This window comes from Apium graveolens, unplaced genomic scaffold (genome assembly GCF_009905375.1).
Source record: "Apium graveolens cultivar Ventura unplaced genomic scaffold, ASM990537v1 ctg3744, whole genome shotgun sequence".
In the NCBI taxonomy this organism is placed as follows: domain Eukaryota; kingdom Viridiplantae; phylum Streptophyta; class Magnoliopsida; order Apiales; family Apiaceae; genus Apium; species Apium graveolens.
Window position 1 is genome coordinate 67,096 of NW_027418245.1, and position 7,418 is coordinate 74,513.

General features: G+C 37.3%; 1 pseudogene; it reads left to right on the plus strand.

The window, feature by feature from the left end:
• On the plus strand, window positions 1–7,418 carry LOC141701333 (leucine aminopeptidase-like; annotated as a pseudogene).

The following is a 7,418-nucleotide window of genomic DNA, read 5'->3' on the forward strand; positions in this document are numbered from 1 at the left end:
AGTAGAGCTATTTCGATATTATACACAGACTAGAAGTGTTATGTCTTCCCGCAAACTTCTCGTCCTGCAAATGTTTTGTTCATTCGTGAAAATCCGAAATTTATAAAATTCTAATGCTTAATTTATCAGCCGTCATGGCAGCTCGGCATGTGGAACGGAGGCTGCCGTTGACTACTGATACTGCAATGGCATGTGAGGATACCAAATGGTGTGCAGAAGGGAGAATTGTTGAGGAATTTGTGATGGAGCAACCCATTCCACCATACCTATTTGCTTTTGCAGTTGGGGAGATGAGCTCTAGGGAGGTGGGACCAAGGACAAGGGTTTATGCTGAATCAGCACCGTCACTTTTGGATACGGCAGCCAAGGAGTTTGCTGGAAGCGAAGACATGATAAGAGTTGGCGAGAGCTTGTTTGGGCCTTATGAATGGGAGAGATTTGATTTATTGGTTTTGCCCCCAAGTTTCCCTTATGGAGGGATGGAAAATCCAAGAATGGTCTTCCTGACGCCAACAGTAATTAAGGGGGATGCAAGTGGAGCGCAGGTGGTGGCTCATGAACTTGCACATAGCTGGACTGGGAATTTAATTACCAACAAGAATAATGATCACTTTTGGTTAAATGAGGTATGCAAATTATTGAATATGATTTTTGTTTTACATAAGTTACCTGGCCTAATTTTTACTTGTAGTAAAGCTTGTCAGTTTTTCTTGTGATCCGTGTGTGTGCCGTGTGATAAGCACATCTATCGTATTTTCTTCGTATCTGTTGTCTTATATAGACTGGCCTAGTACCCATGTTTTCAGATTTCTAATCTAGTAGGATGTCTCATGTAAAATGTTCAGGCACTGTCTTTTAATTGCTACCTTCAATGTGGTCTATTGCTTTTTCATCTTAGCCTCAAGTATTCTAAATTTTGAATTATGACATGACTTCGTAATTTCCCAAATGTTATACTAGTACAAATACAGTGAAAGTATATATCCTATACGAGTAAAAAGATATTAGATTATTGTAAAGAAGACTATTGATCTGTTCTGATTAACTGTATATCAACTATATTCTATTTACTGATAGAAGTATCAATGGTTTGTTACCCATATAAAATATTATGATAAACGAAAAAAATATCTTGAAAATTATGTAGGTTATGGTAAATGATTTAGATCTGAATTATAATTTGATGATATTTGATAAATCTGAGAGTTCATCATTTTTTTCTTTGCTGATTCCCTGCGGATAGTAGTTTTATCTCTCCTTTTCAACACTTCTTTAACCTTGTCTTACATTAAACTTGATACATTTTGCACTTCATATGTATTATGAATGTTGGAAACCTAATCGGGTTTATATAATTGTTTTCGTTTTTAACTCAAAATACAATATATAAATATATTAATACATAATAGAAACCAGGTGTTTTTTTTATAATATTACAAACAAAGAAATTACAGACAACAAGGCTACCGCCTTTTTTTTAAAGTGAGCTACAACTCCTTTTTCCTTCTCTCTATTTTTCAGTGTATTGTACAAGTTTGATGAGTGTTCTATTTATAGGCTTGAAATGCACTACTTGTTGTCATGCCTTACATCACTATTCATTAACTTCCATATGTAGAATTCAAAGGATAGCCCACCTTTATTTGTGGTATTGACCTGGTACACAGCTAATATTCCAGCCTCATGCAAACTTCTTTTCTTCTTTGCACACATACAGCCTACCTTAATTCATGTATTGAAAAAACCATGTATCTAACATCTGCATGCAAGCTTGACTTCAGCATTTTTTGCCTACCATATTTTGAGGATGACTTTTATACATAATTTAAGTGTTTATGTTTCACCCAGCTGTTTATTTAACATTTACTGGAAAGCTGTGTTGTTAACATTTATTAGGGTGGTGGAGATTTTGAAATTCTAACACTCCCCCTCAAACTCGACTTTGCATTCTGAGTTTCACTTTCATTTTTCCAAACACGTTCGGCTTCAACAGCTTTATAAATTATTCCGCTAAATTTTCTTCTGTCCTGCAGTGTACCAGCTCCACAATTTTCTCATTCAACTGTACTCGAATGAAGTGATATTTGATATTGATATGCTTGCTCCGACTGTGTGACACTGAATTTTTCGCCAGAGAAATAGCGGATTTATTATCCACGTAAATAGTAACCGGATCTTCTTTGGCAAGATTTAACTCGCTCAAAATATAGCTTAACCACATAGCTTGACATGCGCACGCTGCTGCGATGTATTCCGCCTCACATGTTGAGAGAGCAACTGTTTGTTGCTTATTCGATGACCACGAAAAACTTGCATAACCAATATAAAAAGCATAACCCGAAGTGCTTTTACCATCATCCAAGTTACCACCATAATCAATGTCTGAGTAGCCTACTAATTTTGAATCCTGAGAGTATGTGTAAAATAAGTCATGATCAAGTGTACCTTTTATGTACCTCAAAATCCTTTTAGCTGTCATGAAGTGATCTTGTTTCGGCTTTTCCATGTACCTGCTAACCAGTCCAACTGCATACATAATATCTGGACGAGTGAAAGTTAGGTACCTCAGACTTCCAACCAAACTTTTGAACAATGTCGGATTTACTGACTCCCTCGTTGAATTAATCCTGAGCTTTATGCTTGCTTCTGCTGGCGTGCTCACTGGTTTGCATTCCTCCATTCTGAACTTCTTTAAAATTTCCTCGGCATATTTTTTCTGTGACATAAAAATCCCGTCTTTACTTTGCTTCACCTCGACTCCAAGAAAGTATGACATTTGACCAATATCTGTCATCTCAAATTCGTTAGTCATAACTTTCTTAAAATCATCAAACATACCAGGATTGTTTCCTGTAAAGATCATGTCATCCACGTACAAGCACATGATCATAATATCTCCCCCTGAATTTATCTTTGTATATAGGGCATGCTCGTATGGACTCTTCACGAAACCATTTCTCTGAAAATATTCATCAACCCTTGTATTCCATGCTCGCGGAGCTTGCTTCAAACCATATAAGGCTTTCTTCAGTCTGTAGACTTTGTTTTCCCGGCCTTTCTGAACATATTCGGGAGGCTGCTCAATATAGACTTCTTCTTCAAGATAACCGATGAGAAATGCTGACTTGACATCCATCTGAAATATTTTCCACTGGTTCTGAGCTGCAATTGCTGTAAGAAGTAGTATGGTATCAACTCTTACAACTGGAGCGAATACCTCATCATAGTCAATGCCATATCTTTGCTTGTAGCCTTTAGCCACCAACCTCGCCTTATATTTCACTTCTCCATCTTGATTCGTCTTGGTTTTATAGACCCACTTGACACCAGTTGCTTTGTGTCCTTCTGGAAGATCTGTGAGCTCCCAAGTATCATTTTTCTTTTTTGCACCAATTTCCTCATCCATGGCTTTATTCCATTTGCTTTCTTCAGAAGCCTATTCAAATGTAACTGGATCACATTCAACCATTAAACAAAACAGAGAATAATCAAAAGTTGTTTGTACCAGACTTGTTGCTTCATAAATATTATCCAGACTCCGCATTTTTCATGGTGCTCCCCCTGAACTGCTGCTTCCTCCTATTGAAGGTGTTGATGTGGGAGTTTGTTGAGTTGGACTTTGTGGTGGAGTTGGATCATCATCTCCGTCGTCTTCATTATTGGGGTTGTCACCGTCATCATCATCACCATTAAAAAATAAGCCGACAACTTTTCTTTCTTCCTCTCTCCATCTCCAGTAATCTGATTCATCAAACTCAACATCTCGAGAAATGATTAATTTCTTCGTCAGAGGATTATAGAGTCTGTACGCCTTGCTTCTTTTATCATATCCGGTAAAGATGCATTTCTCACCTTTATCATCTAGCTTCTTTCTTGTCTGATCGGGAACATGGGCATAAGAAATACACCCAAAAATTTTAAGATATCCAACTGATGGTTTGCTTCTGCTCCATGCTTCATTTGGAGTCTTGTTTCTGACACTTTTTGTTGGACAACGATTCAACAAATAAACTGCACATAGAACGGCTTCCGCCCAGAAAGTTCTTGGCAAGTGCTTTGCTTTCACCATACTCCTTGCCATGTCAAGAATTGTGTGGTTCTTCCTTTCTGCAATGCCATTTTACTGAGGAGTATATGCCGTTGTCAACTGATGATTAATTCCATGAGCTCTAGAGAAACTTCTGAATAAATTTGAAGTATACTCGCCTCCTCTGTCTGATCTGAGTGTCTTCAAATACTGGCCACTTTGTTTTTCCGCCAGTGCTTTGAACTCCTTGAATTTATCAAGAGCCTCTAATTTTTCTTTGATTATACACCCAACTTTTCCTTCTAAAATCATCAATAAATGTTAGGTAATACCTATTACCTCCAAGTGATGGGATATCAAATGGACCAGCTATTTCTGTGTGAACTATCTCTAATGGCCTCCTAGCTCTCCATGATTTTCCAACGGGAAAACTTTGTCGATGTTGCTTCCCCTTGACACACGCTTCACACAAATTTTCCGGTTCGTTGATTTCTGGCAAACCGTCCACCATTTTTGTTTTTGACAATAATTTCAGGCCAGAAAATCCAAGATGACCATATCTCAAATGTCACAACCACGAGTCATTTTTAATGACCGACTTTAAGCACTTCTGCACATTCGTTTGCATATCAAGTGTGAACAGACGATTCTTTGACATCTCCACATCTGCAATTAATTCTCGAACCTGATTTCTGATGATGAGAGAATTATCCTGCATCTCAATATTATACCCTTTCTCCACAAGTTGTCCAAGACTGATGATATTATTTTTCAAAGCAAGTATATAATAAACATTATTTATATACTTTTTATCACCATTCTTTGACACAATCATAATTGTACCTTTTCCTTTGACCAGAATTTTTGACGAGTCACCAAAAGTAACTTCTCCGCTGATGGTCTCGTCTATCTCCGTAAATAAATCTTTATGGCCAGTCATATGATTGCTGGCTCCTGAGTCAAGATACCAAACATTCTTCTTGCTCTCCTCGTCTCCTTTATAAGTGAGGAACACAGCAGTGCCAACGTCTTTATCTTCTTTTGATGTTGCAAAATGACTTCTTTCTTCCACTTTCGAAGATCTACACTCATAACTGAAGTGACCAAATTTATTACAATCATAACATTGAAATTGAGACTTGTCACCTCGTTGTTGAAATCCGCCTCTTCCTCGGCCTCTGAAATTTTGACCACGACCAGATGGCTGATACCCTTTAGAATTCTGGCCTCTATTGAAGGACAACCTTCCTCGTCCTCGTCCACCATGGTAGCCACCTCTACCACGTACATAACTGCTACTGCCAGAACTGTCAACAATGGATACCTTACTTTGCAACACCTTTTCCAAATGGCTTACATCATCATACTGGTTCATTCGCTGCTCGTGGGATTGAAGTGAACCTATGAGCTCATCAATGGAAATTGTGGACAAGTTCTTTGACTCCTCGATTGAAGTAACAACATAATCAAATTTCCTTGTCAACGAACGAAGTAATTTTTCCATAACCCGAACATCATCGAGACTTTCCCCGTTTCCTTTCATCTCATTTATCACTGTTTTCAAACGCGTAACAAATTCACCAATATTTTTTGAATTCTTCATCTTCAAATTTTCGTAGCACCTGGAGCCGCACCTTTTTAACTTTTTCAACTCCTTGGAATGATTTTTGCAAAATCTCCCATGTTTCTTTCACCGTTTTTGCATCTGAAATTTTTTCAAAGTTTGATTCATCAACACCTTGAATAATTATATATAAGGCCTTTTTATCCTTTTTTCGGGTCTCTTTCAAAATCATCTTCTCCGCATTTGTAAGGGCTACTTCGACGGCTGTATCTGTGGGCTCGTCATACCCGCTTTCAACAATATCCCAATTCTCGTAGGAACCGAGTAACACCTTCATTTCTATGCTCCAGTTCCCGTAATTTGTCACCGTCAACTTTGGAATTTGCGGTTGTATCATGCTCGCCATTTTTCAGAAACGTTACCTTGGCTCAGATACCACTTGTTGGAAACGTAATGGGGTTTATATAATTGTTTTCATTTTTAACTCAAAATACAATATATAAATATATTAATACATAATAGAAACCAGGTGTTTTTTTATAAAATTACAAACAAAGAAATTACAGACAACAAGGCTACAGCCTTTTTTTTAAAGTGAGCTACAACTCCTTTTTCCTTCTCTCTATTTTTCAGTGTGTTGTACAAGTTTGCTGAGTGTTCTATTTATAGGCTTGAAATGCACTACTTGTTGTCATGCCTTACATCAGTATTCATTAACTTCCATATGTAGAATTCAAAGGATAGCCCACCTTTATTTGTGGTATTGACGTGGTACACAGCTAATATTCCAGCCTCATGCAAACTTCTTTTCTTCTTTGCACACATACAACCTACCTTAATTCATATATTCAAAAAACCATGTATCTAACATCTGCATGCAAGCGTGACTTCAGCATTTTTTGCCTACCATATTTTGAGGATGACTTTTATACATAATTTAGGTGTTTATATTTCACCCAGCTGTTTATTTAACATCTATTGGAAAGCTGTGTTGTTAACATTTATTAGAGTGATGGAGAATTTGAAATTCTAACAATGAATTCTTGTCGACATTAGTGTAGATTTTATGGTTCTTCCTAAATGGTCCCTCATATATTCGTGCTGCTTAGAACTGCATCTTTGTGTCTTCATTTTGACTAATCTTCCATATGTCAGTAGTTATATTTGTTGCATATGTTGTAGGGTTTTACGACATATGTAGAAAGGAGGATTGTGGAGGCTGTGCAAGGTGAAAATATTGCTGCATTAAATATTGGAATTGGTAAGGGTTTGAAAGAAGAAATGGATAGATTCAAAGACAACATGGAGTTCACGAAGCTCAAAACCAATCAAGAGGCCGTAAATTCGGATGCTGTATACTCTCAAGTACCATATGAGAAAGGTTTTCAGATTTTATGGCGCATAAAATGTGAGGTTTGTGGATATACTATTTTATAACTTCCAATTCCTTTCTCAGATTGGACCCCGACATTTGATGAATTTCTAAAGAAATATATTTCCACCTTTAAGTTCCATTCTATAGACACTGATATGTTTCTCGAATTATTGAAAGTGAATGTTCCTGGGATAGAGAAAAAAATTGATTTACAGTTGTGGACTAAGGTTACTGGAATCCCTCCAGATGCCATGGAGCCGGTTTCTGATATCTACTCAAAGATTGTTTCTCTAGCCAAAGAGTTCAATCTGGGTAGGATGCCCAAGGAAGATGAAGTTGCTGACTGGAGAGGACATGAATGGGATCTATATCTGGAAAACCTTCCAAAATCTATGGAAGCATCACATGTATCAATTTGTCTGTTTCCTGATTTTTAATTATATACTGTTGCT